General features: G+C 37.6%; 1 protein-coding gene across 3 annotated transcripts in view; it reads right to left on the bottom strand.

Annotated features, from left to right (window-relative positions):
- Window positions 1-10,282, bottom strand: part of tenm4 (teneurin transmembrane protein 4) — a 212,380-nt gene extending 202,098 nt beyond the window's left edge. For all 3 annotated transcript variants that reach the window (XM_055028139.1, XM_055028140.1, XM_055028141.1), the window contains exon 1: window positions 9,839-10,282. The gene's annotated coding sequence lies outside the window, so the exon portion shown is untranslated. The remainder of the gene's footprint in view (window positions 1-9,838) is intronic.
- Window positions 10,283-20,021: the final 9,739 nt, after the last annotated feature.

Raw genomic sequence — 20,021 nt, 5'->3', positions numbered from 1 at the left:
TGACCAACAATGAACATGTGGAAAAGCTGCATGGGCAGAACTTTGTATCATAAGAAACTGAATTTGAATAAGTTATATTTGAGTTTGCATTGCTCCAATGGAATCTGAATTCCTCAACTTGAATAAATGCTTTTAAAATATATGTTTGAATTAGCATAAGTTGAAATCCAATGTATTGGTTTGGAAATTAATGTCACTAAATTGAAACCGAATTGCTTCCTATTGAAAGTTGAACTCTTGAATGCTTTGGTTTAGTTCTCACCATTCAATTTCAGATGTACAATTCAGTTTTTGTGGATCCTAGAGAAAGACACGAAGTAATCAAGCACAGACTGACACAACAAAACCTTCAATTACTTAAATATTCCTCAAAAACATAATATACATACTAATAAAAAACACTAAATGCAAAGTACAGCTACAAGTAAAACAGAACGTTTTTTTTTTTCCCAAAAGCCAAATAATGTGAACCTATTAGTAGAAATCTTCAGTGTGAGAATAAAAGACAAGAATATTTCAAGATTGAGACATTTTTCATCAAGAATGCCAGTAAATATGGCACTATGTACAAGCAGGGATACGCCTGCTGAAAAACCAAGTAAGTAGTACAGTAGGTTTCCCATGCTTTGCATCCAAGTATCGGTTTTAGATGCTCATACAAGGCTACTGACGTGGTGGTCTATTATAATTCCAAACATTATGCCGCCATATTGGCTGGTAACTGTATATGCTGCTTTTTCAACTGTAAATCACTAGGGTTTAATTACCTGCAAATTGACTGCTGTTTCACCGTCTTGCATAAGATTGTCCTGGTCATGATGAAATGCCACTTGGGAGTCTGTTCTGATGGGAGGATTCCAAGATGCAGATAATAAAAGATGCCACTTTGTTAGTGTGATAGCTGTAAGGAACGTGATGGCTGTCAACCAAATCTTCCTTCTAATGTTTCTCACAAATGCTGCAAGGACATCTTATCATTCCCGTCACTATTTTCGAAACCAGCATGAGCCGAAGACCTATACTGAAATTGCTTGGGTTTCCTGTCCACTGTGCATGGCTGCAGCAGGCCACAGTATATAGCCACAACATTATGAGTGGGGCAATTTGCTGCAGTGCATTTAACTCAAGTGGTGTAAAACACATTGACCCGACAGCTGGGCTTAGTCAGTCTGCGAGCTGTATTTGGAAGCAGTTTGAAATGGTCAGCCTCAATTTCTCTCCATCAGTGTTGAGTTCTTTAGTGCATGATGGCCAATCGAACACTAAGGTTTTTAAGTTCAGTTCTGCCAAACCTGCTCTGTTAGGTCAAATCATTTCAGAAAGCTTTAGTTTGACATTTTATTCTTGAACCCTTTAAATGTTGCCATCTCTCGCCGTTACTTTCATTTCCATTGAATTTAAACATTTTCTAAACGCTTCATCTGCCACGTTTAGAAGGTTGGAGGCATAGCACAAAACGTTGCTACATCAGAATGCCAACATTTTCTAACCAAAGTGAAATCTGTGTCATCAACTGTCTCAAAAGTCAGCCTTTATCGTGTCTACAGATTTAAAGATGAGTGATTTAAGGTTGGTACCCCAAGGCTCTAGACTCACTTTTAGCGCTGGTGTCAGAACTTAAAAGAAATTTGACCTAGCTTTTATATCCCAATGAAAGTCCATGGTTTCACTTAAGGCAGAAAGTACCTTTACAGTATGCACAGACTGAACCTTAGATGTGCACATGCTGGGAAAGTCTCTGTTTAGATCAATTCTAAAGTGCAAATTTACTTGGCTGTCTTGTAAATTTTCAGGTGAACAAAGTTTAGCCATTTATGTTAAATTTTTGGTTATTATTTGGTTATTAAGAATTCTTCAAATTGACATTAATATTCATGCTCTTATTATAAAGTGGACAAAGACTGTTTACTCATACGTTTTCTCATGTTCTCCATCCTTGAAAAGATGCAGTGAATATTGTTTATTCCTCACCCACAATGCATCACTGTTCTATATCAAACAGCGTAGTGATGTTCTAACTAAAGGGCTACCGTAGTCATTTAGGCAAAATTAGCAACCGAGTTGGCAATACTTGAAGCCATGACTGGAAGGTCGGTTCAAAAGAAGCGCAACCATGCAGGTAAGATGTGTAATCAAAGACTTTATCCTGTTGAGGGCGATATATGACATTATAACGCATGTGTCACTGATCCACAGTGGGCTTCAGCATGGTTGAATTTAGCACTTTGGAAGTATCTTCTACTGAATACCATGTTGGTGTAGCGCTTCAACATTATCAAAATTAATTTTACGGTTAGTGCTCTAGGGTCAGCACATCTAACGTTTTAGTAAGCAGTTCCCGTCATTACCTGGATGTTTTAAGGAAAACTTTTAAATCGTCATTAATTAATCTTGTCAAAGATTTAGATTACAAGCTTGCAAGAAAAAGTAGTTTCATTCAAAAAGCAGCTCTTTAAAAAAAAATCTTTTCTGAAATGCATAAAAACATCTAGCCTAATAGCACCTGCCTTCCTGTGCATTTGCATAGGAAATATTTGACAGCTGAACAGTAAAGTAGCACTCTACATGGCATTTACTCCTTGTATTGTGCAGCAGCAAGTAAGTGACATACAGTCCTGCCAGCCTTTCTTCTGCAGTAAAGTCTGACAACCTTAAATAAGGACATCCACGGCCTTGATCATGAAAATGACATATCCCTGTGTTCAGGAAACACTCCTCACGATACAGGTGCATTATCATCTAAGAATATGGGGATAAGCTTCAGAAGCAGATTTTTTGCACTTAGTGCTCCTCTGAAATGGTTCTGTATTATTTGGCTGTGAACAACCACGCGGGGCAACCATCAGATGTAATGACTGCACTGAAATGGCTGTTCTTCCCATTACCTTTCCTGAGCCATGTTTAAAAAAAAAGGAGATGAGAATTTTAAATGAAGTCGAGCTCATGTTTGATATGCACGCACACAAAAAACTGAACGTAAACAGCACAAACCTTTCAAAATAGACTGGCAATGTTCTAATGGTGTATAAATTTGTACCATGTTGAAAAACACTTAAATTGTCCATGAAGCAACTAATATAAATCTTTTGGACAGTTATCGTTTCTTCCAGAGATATCTTTAAAACCTTTTAGGAAACCAAACAAAAAAGATAATGTAGTAAATATTTTTAAAATCTTTTTTTTTTCTTTCAGTCAAATCTAAACATGACAGGTCAGACATTCTCAATAAAAAAGATGACTTAAAATAAATCTAAGGAAAACCATAAGTAAATAGCTTTTGAAAGGGAATTTACGACATGTTCAAACATCTGTAATTCACATGAGAATGAGAGAGAGCAAAACTTTCTGCAATCAATAGGAAGGCATAGCACAGCAAAATTGCTTGATTTCATTTTTTGAGCATTCAACCTTTGTGATGGAACATGCTAGATCTGAAAATGTTGGCAGCTCTTTGAAAAAAACAGGCATATTTTTTTTACATAGCATTTTACATAGGAAAAATGGAAAAAATGGAAAGATGAGATGCACAATATATCAGCACTAGCTGTGGTTCAATGAGCCAACTATACACATAGCTTTATGCATTGTGACTGTAACTAGTGCATAAAACACCCCATGTGAAATGAGAAAAATACACTGGGGAAACTTTATATAATACCTGTAAATATTAGTTATTGACCAGAGCAACAAAATTAAAATCAGATTTAGATATCGGCCCAAATTTTTAGGTCAGTGCATCACTATTAACGATATCTTCTGCTGCAGACAGGCTGAGGACACTCTTGTAAATTAGATTTTTAATCTCAATGAATTTTTGTCCTGATTAAATATTGGTCAAGTGAACTGAAACACACAAAAGCCAGTTTGCAATCTCTGGTCTGTGATTATGTTGTTCTTATTTACAAAATAGGGTCTACACAGGAGTACAAAAGTTCCAAGTCTTTCTGTATGGAGTTTTGTATTTGGACTCTGCTTCTTCCCTCACTACAAAAACATGATGGGTCGGTTATTAGGTACTCTTAGGAGTGAGTGAGTGTGTGTGCATGCTTGTTTGTTGTGTGTCTTTTATGGACTGGTGCTGTCAGAAGTGCAACACGCCTCTCACCCAATGACTGCTGGATATCACTACAACGATAAGCGACAATATGCATAGGATGATTTGATGTTTTAAATGAGGTTAAAACTGTACAAAACCAAAAATCGTAAATTCTGATCAGCACATCTTTAGTTGTGACTCAGATTTAGTCAACCACCTGCAGCATTCTAGCAGAAATTCTAAGTAATTTCTTCATCATACTTGGAGAAAAAAAAAAATCCGTATCTGTAAAGTTCATAACAACTTGTGAGCATGATGCAACTTTTTGTTGCTTTGACCCAGACTTAATACATTAATATGGCTCACTGCAACAGCCGTGTTTTTACTCTAGCTAACCATGCTCAGGTCGATGTTTCCACTTTGCTATTTAAACCATGATCAGTTAGAGGGGAATAATGAGCAGGGTGGGCAGTATGAAAAGAAACCTGAACAGACTGATGCATTCTGGTTGCACTGAGCAGACGAGAATATATCAAAGCAAGGTATGTAGGGCAAAAGACTATGACACCTGTGAATTATCATTTTCTGCAGCAGCAGTAGGAGTGATCTTAAAAATTGCTGCATGAACACAGTGCAATGTTGAACACAAAGAGGAGTCTGTTGCTGCTTGCCCAGGAAGAGAAATCCAATCCTGTGTTTGGGAACAGAAGTACATAATTTCAACCTCAATCTCCCTGCTCAGATACTTTATGCGATTTTGACTTTTAGAACACCAAACAGGGATACGATTCTAGTTATTTGAGAAATGAAAGGTTAAACTGCAAAGTCCAGGAAAGATGTTGATCCTTCATGGAAATTATAGTGTTGGGTACAAGCACAAATATTGCAAGAAAAAGTCCAGCTTTTTTGTTTTGTTTCTCTCCTGCTTTTTTTGATGAACTTGTGAGCACATATTACTAGAAGCACAAACTGAAGCTTCACTCTTACTTCAATTTTTGGCGTTTTTTCATACATCTTAATTTAGTTTGTACTGCAGTGTTTCATAGCAAAATTAGGCTTGAGTTTTATCAAAAGATTCACCAATCAGGCTTTCCCAAAGTGATATTGACTTTTGTTTTCCTTGAGGTCTGACTGCATATAAAGTTGGAAGTGTTACGTTTAAGATATTTTATTGGGATGGTTGTTTTACGGTGCACGCAATTTTTGGTAAGCTTCATAGCCTAGATTCCTTCACAACTGAGCTGGCGCATCACAATTGGCAAACATTAGCAATTGGGTAAAATCAGATCTAATTGTTTAAAACCTAAACATTGTTCAAGCAACCATTTCTTAATAGATGAGGGTCCAAAAACTTTGTAAAGCATAGAACAAGGGACTGTATTTTACCAAGCTAGGTCAGACAACAAAGAAAAAGCATAAATGTACATTTTTTAAAGCATGAAAATATTAGTTTTAATGATACAACAGACCTGTGAAGTTTCCTCTGCAGACAAACCTTTCTGTTGCCCTTATTCCTCAGCAGCTGTTTCACATGGGTGGCATGTGAGAACGAACATGTTCACAGTATTTGCTCTGGATATCTTGTGAATGTTTTCCTCCCAGTCATTTAGTAAAAAACTCAAAAAAAAAAACAAAATAAAACATAGCGGCAAATCTTCTGCAGCATGCTGTTTAGATTTGTAGCTTTACACTTTTTTCTGCTGACCTCTATGTTGCTTTTCACTCTGCTGTTGATATTTCAGACAAGATAGGGTTTACTTTTTCTCAAACACGATTTGATTAATGTCATGTAATAAGAGATATTTCCATACAAAAGCCAATCAGAGGAAATGTGAGTCTCTAAACAAAGAAAACCTCTAACAGCACACGCTTTAGATTCCTGCAGTGTACTCGACTTGTGATAAATAAGTGGGGTAGTTCTTGTCAACATTTAAAAAATGAGGTGTCTCTATGAATGTGCATGGGTGTAAGACATTAGTGTAAGGCTTTAGTGTCCTGTAAAGAAGTGTAATCGTGACAGTCGCTTGTTATTTTTCACTTGATGAAACATGAGACAACAGACTGTAACTTTTACTAAAGATAATGCTTTCAAATAAAAAAATCACCTCTTCTCTTGTTGTAGTTGGAACCTAAATATGTATAAAAAACAAAGAAAATGAGTAGGTATTGGGCAAAACAAGAATTTAATTAACTTAAAGATATCAAACCAAGTAATTTTCACTAAACTGGGATTAATTTTAAGGTTATCTATTCTGAAAGGCAAATTAAAGCCATTTATGGTGTTTTTTCTCTTCCAACTAATCAGGAATAGCATTCTTTTCATCATCCACTGTACCCAGTCCCAACACACAGCCAGCGCCTCCCCAGATGACTCTACAGATCTCATAACAATTATTACTTCAAATACACAGTATCCCACAAGAAACTCCAGGGAGAGAGAATCATTTCATTGTTTCTTCCCCCGTTATCCATCTGCCCTCGTTCAGCATTAGCTCAAACACAACAAGCGTTTATGGAATACAACAAGGTCCAACTGCAGATTGCGCGCCGCCTTACAATCCGCACCTTGTTTCGCAGGAGAACGGGCAGCCGTGCGTTCGGCTCGCAGTGCGACAGCAGCTGAGGTGAAAAGACAAGCAACAGATTTTTCATTTGTGACTACAAAGGCTGGGCCATTCCCCCACTTACCACGCAGGGAGAACTGGTGCTGAGGCGGCTTCTCTGAGCTCATCAACACGACAAAGACGAGAGGGAGAATGCAGCCTTGTTCTGCAAAGGTTAACCTCGAGGGGACCTAACAACTTCAAGCTTCTCATTTGATGCTTCCACCAAACACTCGTCACAGAGGATTGAGGGCCTCTGGATTCCCCTGGATTTAACCTCTAATATCTAAGGTCATGCCCCCTGAACCTCCGCCAATAAAGCCAGTGATGGCACTTGTGAGTTCAAACACTCACCCATTCCCCTTTTCTTTCTTTGGGCATCTTATGTCTGGGTGTCTGTGGCATGTCCTGGGAAAACTTATCTGCCATGGCAAAAAAACTGCTTTGTATATATATTTTTTTAACTCTGATTATAAAACATAATAAATAAGAGATGCACCACAGATACCAATTTCTATTTATCTTAGCGCTATAACACATGGGAGAAAAAACCACTAGATTTTTGGGATTTTGAAACACTGCCTTCATAAAAGACCTTAAGAAAGTCGGGACTTATCAGACAAGAAACACATAATCAGTGCATCTCTAATAGGGAACCCACTTCTAAAATATAAATAAATGGTGGGAAAGGTAGAGTAAATCTCAAATACCAAAAACTCACCTGGTTTAAATGCAAACATTGAATAAAAATGAAAACTACTGTAACACAGAGAGATACAGATTTCTAATTTTCATTGACGTATAACCTGCCAATTATAATTTCTTTTTTTTTGTTGTTCAAGTTACTATAAAGCACAAAACAGTAAAGAAAACGTGCTGCATGGTCTTCTGCAAAGGTTGTAGTTTTGAATCTAATAGAAAAAAAAGAGTGAAATAGCAATAGTTATTCCAGTTATTCATCAAAGTATTTGCCCCTAACCTTTATATGAGTTTCAGTTAATTAAAAAGGAAATGCATTTAAATACATGCTTTGACTGAAAATTGTATGGGTTCTTACATTCCAGGTATTTATTGTCAAGATAATAAAATGTCATTTTTCAGTTTTTTGTTTTTGGCCAATTAAACAACATTTGTTTAAGAAACTATAATTAGTAATTATTTTCAATGGAGGCTGCTTGATTTAAGAAACCAGTCTTCACTTCTTTCTTAATTAATTTAGCTTATCAGAAAAAAAAAAACTCCATCCAAATATAATTTCATGTAGGATCAAGGCGTAATCTGCGATCAGCACTCCTCCTACTGCTACGCCACTACTGTGACAGGCGTGTGTGAGCTTATGTGCAAGTCTTACAGCTTGCTAAATCTGAGTGCAACACTGATTTATGCTGTGTTGGGCCCCAAAAACGACTCCCAGGGGTCCTCCTCTTGCCTCTCACTCCCTCCGTCTCAAATATCTGTGTGAACTATATAATGCCTTTCAGTTGTCTCAGTTTATTTCATTTAATTTGACTGGCTGGATTGTGACCCCCCTGTGATAATGCAGCTTTAAAGGCTGTCTCCCCCCCACCCTTATGAATTATCAATAAAAAAGTCCATTTGAATTATAATAAATTCAACACTGAATTTCTTATGACTTTAATTATATAGGGGCTATGTGTGCAGTTTCTTCTGATTTATTGAAAACCACAGCGTTTCTTGTAGGCAGATCTGTTCATGAATTTTATTCATATTATTATTATGCTGCTGCAGTGAAACTATAAGCTATGCGGTTTTCCCTATGGGCCTCCTTTCCAGAAGGAGCATGCACAATCCAAAAAGTGGTCCAGTTATTACACTGAGTGCAACAGAAAACTTGAATAGGAACAAGAAATGCACTGATAGAACACCCAGAAATTGGAATCGGCCAATTTCCCTAGACTAGATTTGATCAGCAATTGGCAGGTTAAATGCTGACAAATTAACTTTTTTCCCTCTGGCCAAGAAAAACTTTGATTGGAACCTTTAATAGAAACCAACCAATAGAAAAGTTTAAAAAAAAATAGTGGAAAAACATTACAGAAGAGTTTTAGAACCAAACTCTAAGTAGATATGAAGAATACTGGCATATATAAACTAATCAAGCTTTCTCAAACCCAACAACTTCTTTTTAGATTTGTAAATATTAGATAAAATTTAATCAATGTGCAGTAAGCCTAGAGGCTGAAGTAGTATAAAGTTTCTAGGTTTGATCATTTAAAAGAACAAGAATGAATAATTTTTTTTCATTACAGGATTTTCCAATCATTTATTTGGAGCCAAAATATGGAACAGATATAAAAATATGTCATTTTGCGCATTACACAATTGAATATTTACAGCTGATAACTTTTAATTTGTAGTACGACCTCTCAATTCTAATTTTGACTAATTCCATTTTGTCCAAATACAATATGACATAAATGACATCAGTTACCACAGTCTGAGTGCAAAGTACATGCTGCTGGATATTGATTTATAGCCAATAAATCTCAATTTTGATGCATTACTTAATGTAATGTTTTGATTGTTGATTCTACATTGTGTTGCTGTCTTTATGATTTAAAGTACTTTGAAATGCCTTGCTGCTGAAATGTGCTATACAAATAAAATTTTATATTTTTTTATTTTGAATTAATTTATTGCAAAAAAGCAGATTTTTTTTTTTTTTTTAAGAAAATATCGGCTGATTCCGAGCTCTGATCGATTGATTGGTGCATCTCCGGTGGTATAATGTCGCAGCCTGCCTAGAGAAGCTGATACAGAGCACAAGGTTGGTCAAACTGCGAAACATAATCTCTGTAAACCCTTACACAGATCCTTGCTCTCGATCCATCCTAATTTTTTTCACCTACTTGTTTTACATCGTTTAGGACACGGTGCACCCACTCTTTCTTTTTGCACCAGGACTTTTCCATCTCCCATATGCATCAGCCTCCAAATCCGCACTGAGCGATTTTGTTGAGACGGGTTGTGAACCCTTTCTGAAGCCGAGGCGCAGGTAGCGCGCCGCGCTGCACGAAGCTCCGCTTCCAGCGGGGACAGATGCGAGCAAACCCCGCTGAGTCAGAACAACATCCACCGCCTGCGCTCCGACTGATCGCCGCGGCGCCCCGCATTACAGGACTTCTCCGTTCACGCTGCGCGGCACACTGGCAGATATTACGCTGAAATGTAACCTTACCATTCTGAAGACATGTCCGCTGTCGCAGGCCCGTCCCGTTAACAATTCACAAAATGAGTCTGGTGAAGCCTTCTTCACTTGGTGTCCTTCTTCTTCTTCTCTCAGACTGGTTTTGATAGTAACCAGAGCAGGCGAGCGTATTTCCACTATACGACGCGGTACCGCTCGGCGCGGCAGAGAGCAGCTCTCCTGCTCCTCCTCCTCCTCCTCCTGCGCTTCCAAGGTGCTGCTGCCTCTGCTCCTGCTGCTGCTCACAGCGCACTCAGAGGGGCACACATGGACGAAGAGAGGCAGCCGTCCAAGACGCCCATTAACAAGCACAGCCCTGACGGAACCGCCGTGAAAATCCTCCGGGAGAAATATGCGAGATAGCCCCTCAAACACGGCACAGGGAGATAAGGTGACGCGCCAGCCGATACGCTGGGAAATGGTGAGCTGCGTGGTTTCCCCCCCACTCCCACTCCCACCCTCCTCCTCACGATTTACAATTACGAGTTTGGAGAGGGGATGAGTGAGCCACCGTGCGTGGTCGCCCCCTTTGGTAAAAGCGTCCAAAAATCCGCCCCATTTTTAAAATTATTTTAGAATATATGTCATAATCCTATAGCGGGATTTCAGAGTTCAGAGGAATGACTTTGCGATATTAACCTTCAGCGCATTATTTTTAATACGATTTCCCTCGGAATGAGCAATGAAAGGGTTTTCTTCTGAAGAAAATAAGCAAAAAACAAAAAAACAATCAAAAAGAGTCATTTTTAGACTATTTAAAACATGAATAAATGAATATTGTAAATTAGAAAATAATAGATGATTTAACTAAGCCTCACAGAAACACTAGACATCTCTACTTAGGGTTTAAGAAAAAGATGGGATCAGAGGAAAAACTTCCAGCTACCTTTTTAAATATTTTAAGGTGCCTAACAAGAAGTCAGACATCAGAGAGGCTATACCAGGGTTTTCAAAAATTAGGTTTTGAAACTGTTAAATGTTTGTCATTTCCATGGCTTAAAGTTGTTTTATTGACTGTTCGATATGTCTTAGAATAATATTTATTTATTATTGCCTCAATGGATTCTAGTTGTCAAAAAAACTGATAGTATTAGCAGAAATGTTATTTTTACTATTTTCTCCACTCTTTGTTTCAGAGCATAAATATAAGACATTTCAAAAGTAAGGCTAAAATTGTGTAAAACTTTTTTGATATTCTGTTAATTTTGAAAAAGCCATTTTGAAATTGTTTTGTTTCAATGAAACAAATCTTTAAAAATGATGGTAGTGATGGACCTAAGCACTTAGATAAGATATATTCACAGTTCAACCACAGCTCTAGCACTGTGGTTTTCAGTAGAGGAGATGTTAGTGTTATTCAGGATTTGACGCAACAAGCAGTTACGTAAATTTGCAGAGTTTTGGGGAAATTGTGTCAGTGATTTTACAGAAGAGCATAGGGTTCAGCATTTTCAAATGACAAACTCAACTTTTGATGAACTATGTGATGATGTGAGGCCTAGTGGAACCAGCTGTGCATTAATCAAGGGAGCCAGTAACAATTAAAAAAAAGTGCTTTGCTGCTGTATACAACCTGGCACGGTGTGAAACAAGTGTTTCCATTGCAGTTTTACAAAATATAAAATTTTTGACATGGCTGAAAAATTAGCTGCTGTAGATACTGGCATCTGGTGGGTATAAACATGTTTGAATAGTCCAACTTTTGCTGGTACTGCACATTAGCAAAACTGGTGTTTATGACTTTGCTTTATAGTTAGCACAGCTAACCTTTAGTTAGCGGTTCCCACCATTGTCCTGCCAACATGTCCTGACATATTGTAGGAAAATTTATGGGCACCTGGGCGCCTCCTGGTGGCCCATGGTTCTAAACAGAGGCCTGGTTTGCCTTAGCTAGTTTAAGATGAACTAATTTAATATGGGAGATTACCGAAAAGTGTTTTTTTTTATAAAATTGGTTCTATTGAGTCCATTTTAAAAGACAAGGTTCACATTTTCGACATTAAGCTGTGAAATTTATTTCACATTCTTTCCTGTAAAAGAGAATGCAAGTGTAATGATTTTAGCTCAGTTTCACCTAATTTAGAGATATATTGTTAAAAGTGTCTTTCTCCTCTTTTCTGATAGGTTTGATAATTACCTCTGTAAAATAAAAAACTTAATGAACCGATTGCAGGATTTTTAAAAAATCAATTATTTAATATTACATTGATAAATAAGTAGAGTGCATTCACATGCATTATGTTTGAGTATTAAACTTCAACAAAGTTCTTTTGTAAAGATCTTTAAACAGTTTTTCCCTCCGAACTATGATGGCCATACATTAGGTTAACGAGAACACCATCTGTCCTCTAATTGTCAGGTCAACCTCTTAAACCTAAATCCTCTGTCATATACTCATCTCCAGCTTCTAGTTTCTTCTTCTTGCTTAAAAAGGCTGGTCAAGGGTTCCTGGCCCTGGAAGTGTGGTTGGTCACCCAGAGAATAAGAGAGGGGCCATGTGTGGCCTCTAATTCACCACATTGTCTGCCAAAAAGCTAATCTTGGCCAGGCTCAGAGTCTCACTGCTCACAAGGCTGAGAGTGAATGAGTGAAAAGTTTAAATATGCTTTCAGATGTAAAACTGAAGACCTGCCTTCACATTGTGGGCTGGATCGTTGTGGGAATGTGAGATTTGCCGTTGACCCAGGCAACAAGAGGAAAGGGGCCCATTTCGGTTGGAAAAGCTGCTGCATTCAGGCTCATGTTTGCAGGTGGTGGGCTGTAATTCAATGGCTACACACCAATTTTCCTGCCAGCCAATGTTTGAGAAATAAATTGATGGCTCACAGTAGTAGTCTGTCGCCAGCCATCAATCAGGATTTATGGCATACAGAACATTATATATCAAGTCAACGTATGTAAAAGCCCTATAAAGTGACCTTCAAGATAAAGAAATTTCCATTCAAGCAGCAGGAAACCTCAATTTTAGTTCACTGTCTTATAAAAAAAAAAAAAAAAAAAAAAAAAAAACTCACCTCACTTTCAGAACCTCTGCAGGGTCTGAAGTTGTTTTAAAAGCATCACTGAGGTCATTATTATTATTGTGGCGATCTTTAAGGACTTTACAGAACAGCAACAAACCAACTGGGGAGCAGAAAGAGAGGCAGCACACATAGAGGAGCGCTAAGTAGATAAAGAGGTAGCCATTTCCCTCAGGAATCAGTTAAGACCAAACACTGAACTAAAGTGAAAGCAAACACCAGACTTACGTGTGCCAGGCTGCCGAAGGCAAAACTTCAAATAAATGTTGATTTTGCTCTGTGAATGTTGGGCGTGTAAATAACAACCGCATGCTAATACGCTTGATGTTGATGTGAAATGTGACATGTCAGAAGGATTACTCATTCTCCATGCCTCCAAAATACAGCTTTTATCCACAAACAATGTATTAAAATATTAAAATCCAATATTAACACTTAAAAAAAAATTAAACCAAAGCTGCAGCAAAGAATAGATCCACTGCATTGCAAAAGTATTCAACAATGATAAACTGCTTTGTCATATGTCAACTGTAAACTTCAATATATGTTATTTTTACATTATGTGAGATGTGACCAGCACAAATTAGTGTGAAGAGGACAATAAATGCTACATGACACCAATTGCAGTTGTCTGACCAATCTCTGATGGTCACAGATTCAGACTTTGGCTGACAACAGTTTTTTTGTTGTTGTTTGATCTAAAAAATTGCTAAATACAGAAAAGGCGCTAAGTTGGTAACGATGGGATAAGATCTGGTGGGTGGGTCTGTGGTTCTCTCTCACAGCCGAAAAGGGACAGCGGCTGATTTTCGGACTTTTGCAGAGTTAGATAAGATCTGTGGATAAGATCAGTTTGAAGTGCAAGTGTTGGCCAATCACTGGTCACTCAAAATTAAGGAAATTGAAGCAGCGACATATAAAACTGGTGTTCAGTTTTTGTACAGGGATTCAAAGTTTAAAGTTTAAGTCAAACCTAAATCCCTAGGCGGATTTAAGTTTCATTTAAATCACCAAGACACACTAAACATCTGCAAAAAGGCACTAAGGTCAGAAGAAACCAAGATCCATCTTTTCTTTCATCACCACTGTGAAACACGTTGATGGCAGAATAAATATGTGAGGACCAGCGAAACTCCAATGTGGTACCAGATTGTCTGTTTTAATGATCTTTGCTCTCTCCTTGTCTTATAAATATCACTTATGATTTTCTAATGTAAGACTTTGATGCTTTGCTGAATGCTAATTTAATCCACAAAAAGAGAGAAGTACAGAAAATTATACCAACAGTTGTCCTCATCTAGCCACACAGCTTATTCTTAATCAGCACTCCAGATGGAGATACAATTACCTGTTCACTGCATCAACAGTCATGTAATTTAACTCTCCATGGCTGTCTGCTTTCATAATCACCTTTGTCGTTTTTATTATTCAAACATACTGAACATATGGAAAGAGACTAAATGTGAAAAACCCATCTCTTAGTACATCTAAAAAAATTATATTACTTAAAAGTGCAATATTCTTTATCAGTCAGTGCAGAAAGTTAAACTCACACAGAATGTGTTTTGTCTCCTGTAATTCTTGACTTACAGATAAACACTCAAAACCCATTGTCAAAGAAATTAGAATATTGTGGTGAAGGTCATCCATGGGAACTCCTAGTGTCACTCTAATTAGCTAATTAACTCAAAATACCTGCAGAGGTTTCCTGAGCCTTTAAACTGTTTCTTACTCTGGGTAATAAGGAGACACAAAAGGTCATTGCTGACACAGAAGAAGCTGGCTGTTCACAAAGCTGTGTTTCCAAGCATGGTAAGAGAAAATTGAGTGGAAGAAAGAACTGTGGTAGAAGATTGTCATGTGAAATCCACTCAAGAGGAGCCACCCCACACAGACAAATACTGGACATGGCTACAAATGTGGCATTCTCAGTGCCAAGTCACAACTGAGACAGAGACATCTTCCCTGGGCTAACCAGGAAAGGAACGGGACTGTTGGGCAATGGTCCAGAATTCTGTTTTTAGATTAAAGTAATTTCTGCAGTTCATTTGGAAATCCAGGCTTCAGGGCCTGGAGGAAATGTAGCGAGGCACAGAGTCCAAGTTGGTTGAAGTCCAGTGGGAGGTTTTCACAGTTAGTGACGCTTTGGGGTCAGTGCTGGTTCTGGTACAGCAGGGATGTCAAACTCCAGTCCTCATGGGTAACTCTCCTGCTGATTTTAGATGTGCCATAGGTACAAGACACTGGAATGAAATGGCTTAATGTCCTCCACCTTATGTTGATAAGTTTTCCAGAGCCTTGCTAATGACCTAATTATTCTAGTAAGGAGTGGTGCAGCAGAGGCGCATCTAAAAGTTGCAGGACACCGGCCCTCGAGGACTGGAGTTTGACACCTGTGTGGTACAGTATGTTTTCTGAAGTTGACAGTCAATACAGTGTCTACCAGAGACACTACAGCATCTCATGGTTCCTTCTGCTGACGAGCTGTACAGAGATGCTGATTTTATTTTTCAGCAGGACTTGACGCCTGCCCACCCTGCTAAACAGGTACCAAAAGCTGCTTCAATAACCACGGCGTTCCTGTTGTCGATTGACCTTTAACCCCATAGAGAATCTCTGGGTTGTTGTCAAGAGGAAGGTGAGAGACACCTGACCTAAACAACCTGGGCTTCTACTAACCAGATCGCCTCTCTGCTGCAGCGTATTGATAGTGTTTCATGCAAGATGATGCCCAGCCAAGTATAGAAATGTACACACTTTTCAGAAGTTTGACATTTAAGCTTAAAGCATCCGTTTTTGATTGGTTTGCTATTCAACTTTCTGAGGCACTGAATTTTGGGTTTTTCTTTATCTTTAAGCTGTAATCAATAAAATTCCAAAAAGTAAAACCTTGAAATATTTTACTTTGTGTGTAATGAATCCCAATAAAATGACCATTTCATCCCTGAGATAACTGACAAGAAATATTGCACTTTTTCCTTGCAATATTATTATTATTATTATTATTATTTATGTATTAGTGTGCTATTCTTAAAAAAATAGAGTTGTCGTTCTTCTTATTCAAATGGATATTGATGGCTTTGGCATTTCTGTACTTGCACAGTTGCTATGTAACATCTCCCTCTGTTCATTCTTGTTGTGTTAAAGTTAGGAAATGTGTTCTTTTGGATCCAGGCTTAGTGCTGTGACTCAGATTATATGCCTCATAAAATTCCTAATTAGGGAATGCCTGGCTATGGTGTGCCACTACTCCCGGTCTTATTTTTTTCTCCATTTCAATCCATTAAAACCTGGAACTACCAGCTGTTGGTACGCATAATGCTGTCAAATATATGTGACTTTTTTGTTATATTATACAGCATATTTAGGAAAACAACTGCTTTAAAAACACTGGCTTGCAAAAAGGCATTTTGTAACATATGATGAAAGGCTGTTTGTATTCAGTAATGTTATCCTCTCACAGCAGGGATAATGCATCATGCTGAGAGTCAAACAGCACATTTAATATGATTTTTTTTTAGTAATGATTTTTTATTTAACAACACTTGTGATTGAATGCCAGCTAAATTTGATTCAATATTTAGCCAGTTTCAAATGTTTTTCTTTTATTGACTTTTCGAGTTACTGTTATTAGCTTCAGTTAAAGCTTCAGCTCCATGTTCAGACGATCAGCATGAATTCTTAGCTAATTATCTTAATTAGCTAAGCCTAAATTTATCAACTAAATACTCTTTGTGATTTAGACTCAGTGCAGAAAGAAACACCCATTCTTTAAAGTCAGAAAGCCTGTTCAGATGAAACCTGATGCTGTGTGAAAAAGACCCTCCAAAAACATATCCACTCAGCCGAACAGTTCCACACCTAATTAGGGATGTTTTGGTGCTCAGATGTTTGATGAACCGTTCCTGGTGAGGGTCTGAGGACCACAGATGTGCTAATGAAGTGAGCCCGGGTGATTGGCATTGGGGAGGATGTTTTGGTTGTTTCACAGAGCATCAGCGTCAAAGCCGTGATGGCTGCTACTTTACGGCTTGTGAGTAAGAACACTAATTGTAGCATAATTAACAGTAATATGTGTCAGTTCTTCTACAGAGAGAATTTTGGAATTATATTATTTTGAATTGACTCATAGACTACTTCTTGTTTCATTGGAATGACATGGACTCATCAGAATTAAAGACCTGATAAAGTTTTTTTAGCAGCTGCCCATTCTCCCACCTGACAGAGCTACGGGCTCACAGCTGAGAATGTCCCTTTAGTTTCTTATTTTTTTTTAAAATTTAATTATGTTTTTCTCATAATTTATGTCATCATATATTGTATGATATATTTAATGCATTTGTAACAGTTATTTTACATTGAGCAACATTGTTATGGCTATTTTAAGTAGGCTTTAAAATGGTCCGTTTTTTTATATTTATGTCTGCTGAGAAAACATTTTATTTATATGAATAGTGTTGAGTGTTCTAAATGCAAGATTTTTTTATGTTTTATGCTTAAATGTTTGTTTGCACATATTTGTAAAAAAATGCTTCATTTTTTTTTATGTGCATTTAAAACATGTTTTAACATTTAACATCAACTTTACTTTGGATTTATTCTTCGTACGTTTTGTAAAACAAGACTGGGTATAAAAAAATCCATTTTTAATTCTGCCGTTTGACAAATAATAGAAACACAAAACAATAGATATGCAAGAAATTGTTTGGTGTATCTCTGTGATTTACTATAAATCATAATTTAAGCTGTTTAGTTGAGGTATTTGTAAAAATTTGGGACCGACATGTTTGGTGCTTCACAATATGTGTGACTTCCAGTAGTGATAAAGCTCCAATTGTTAAGCAGTTCAAGAGCAACTTGACATGCAGAAATCCAAAGCATCTCCACGGTTTGCATTTCATTTGGCTCCGCTGGCCACCAGGTGATTGCCGCATTTAGTGCCTGTTCGGGAAAACAATCTCTTGAACCTCCTGCTTGCTTTGAGGTTCTCCCAAGACCTCCAAGTTGACAGCAAGTGAATTGGCGCTTCCAGTCCGTTTGCTTTTAATTTTAGCAAACCAGTTTGAAGATTTTCCTGTCAAATTACAGAGCCAGGTTGCTATCACAACTTTCTTGCAAGACAAACTTTTTCCTGCAGTTCTCTTGCTTGTCAGATTGAAGCCATTTCCCTCAAACTGTAATGGGATCAGGGCTCTGCACTGCTAGCACATGATTGATGAAAGATTAAAAGGATTGTTGGGATTGAAGGCACATTTAGCTCCCCACTGAGGTCCAATTTCTTGTCCTTGTGTGGGGAGTAGGACTGCCACCATGCAGATGAGAGGATTGCTGCTGTGCAAGCCAATAATGTGAATTCTTAGAGGCACAGCAACAATGACAAGAAGGCAATCATTTTCTTTCTGAATGTTCTTTTACAACAAAAAGAACTAAAGTTAAATCATAAGATATCCACAAGGAAACAAGACATGAAGCAGAGAAAAATGGAGGAAAACAGCTACAAATTTCTATGGAGGTAGCTCTGATGCTGTTAGTGATTATGCACGCCGATGATGCACTTTAACCTCCACTGAAACGTTTGACAGGTTTTTGACTAAAGACAAATTGCCCTGCAAAGACCCAATTAGCAATTTTTATTTTCTGGTCAGGAACGCTCACAATAAATAAAATTTTTCTCATTGCCTTAGCTTTGTCCTTCATGCATAAACACATTCGAGGTTAACTTGAGGTGTCCTCATAATTTTTTTTTCTGCATTGTTAACAGAACCTTGAAGAACCGACCTTCGGTAAGAAAGTTCCCATTTAATATTTCTCCATTATTGCTTACATTTCCTCTTCTGTGAAGAAAGCTCTAATTTTTAAACCCAATGGGAATGCTTATTTGCAATCATAGTCATGTGTCAGCTGTCAGCTCTGCTCTGCCGTAGGTTATCTGGTTTAATGTGTAGGAACCCTGTAATTAGAGATGATATTTCTAAATGAAGAATTGGCAGCTAAGAATTATGAGGCTGTATCGTTTAATTTTAAATAAACATGAAGTTCCCAGCTGCCTCAAACAATTAAGTGTGCCCTGCAAAATTAGTCATGATATCACTTGAAAACTTTCACATTTTGTCACAGTGCAATTACTGACATCTAAAAAGGTAAATATTCTACTTCTCTGGGATTTTAAGTAAACAATACATTGTAGAGCATAACTGTGGGGTAGAGAAGAAACATAAAAAATTGTAAAATATGGCATACATTTATTTATTTCCTCCCCTTTACTCTGAAGCCCCTAATTATAAACCACAGCAACTGGTTTATAACTGGGTGTCTTTGGAAATCTCAAGGTTTATTTTTGCAGAGAAAAATGTCGATGTGCCCAGAGCTACATCAACATGTGGCAGGAGGAAGCTGGAATTGAACCTGCAACCTTCTGATTGCAAGACAACTACTCTGCCATACAGCCACAGTCACCCGTGTAAGGGGCTTGTTATTTTTTTCTGTATTGTACAAATGTATTGGATTTATACTGAAGGCACCCGGAAGAATGACAGATGAAAACGAGCCAATGGACCTTTTGAAATACATAAACACATTTTTGAGGGAGAATCTAGAAAAATGTGCATCATTTTAAATAATTTGAATAATCTGACCCAGAAAAAACATTATTATTAAAACTTTAATACTTGCTCAATCGTTATAATTTTCAAAATATTTTATTTTATTTGACCGATTTTAAGATACATATTATAATTTCATAAATGAATCTGTTCATTAAAGTTTGTGGCAAAATGCAACATGACAAAGTGTAAAAAAAGGCAGCACATAATATGTCTTAAGCACCATAAAGTATGAACTGGTCATTGCCAGAGGGCAGATTACTTGGATCAAAACACTTTATTAATGTTTTTATTGCCTTTTAAAAGTCTGCAGATTGTGTCAACGCGGTCACACCGGGTTACACGGGATGACAAACGCACCAGCTGGCTTATTCATCTGAAACAGAAACGCTGGGCCAGTCCTGTCCTTGAAACTCTGTCCTCCCAGCCTCCTGAGCCAGTGCTCCATGGAGGCATATGATTAGTGGTGACCAGCAGCGATAAGGACTGCACGTCTGTCAAAATCAAGTCGCAGTGCCCTGGCCGTGTTGTCTTAATATGAGCTGAAGTGTG

This window comes from Poeciliopsis prolifica, unplaced genomic scaffold (genome assembly GCF_027474105.1).
Source record: "Poeciliopsis prolifica strain line A6 unplaced genomic scaffold, Auburn_PproV2 SCAFFOLD004, whole genome shotgun sequence".
Taxonomy (NCBI): Eukaryota; Metazoa; Chordata; class Actinopteri; order Cyprinodontiformes; family Poeciliidae; genus Poeciliopsis; species Poeciliopsis prolifica.
Note: the sequence above shows the minus strand (reverse complement) of the source record. Positions and strands in the feature narration are given on the sequence as shown.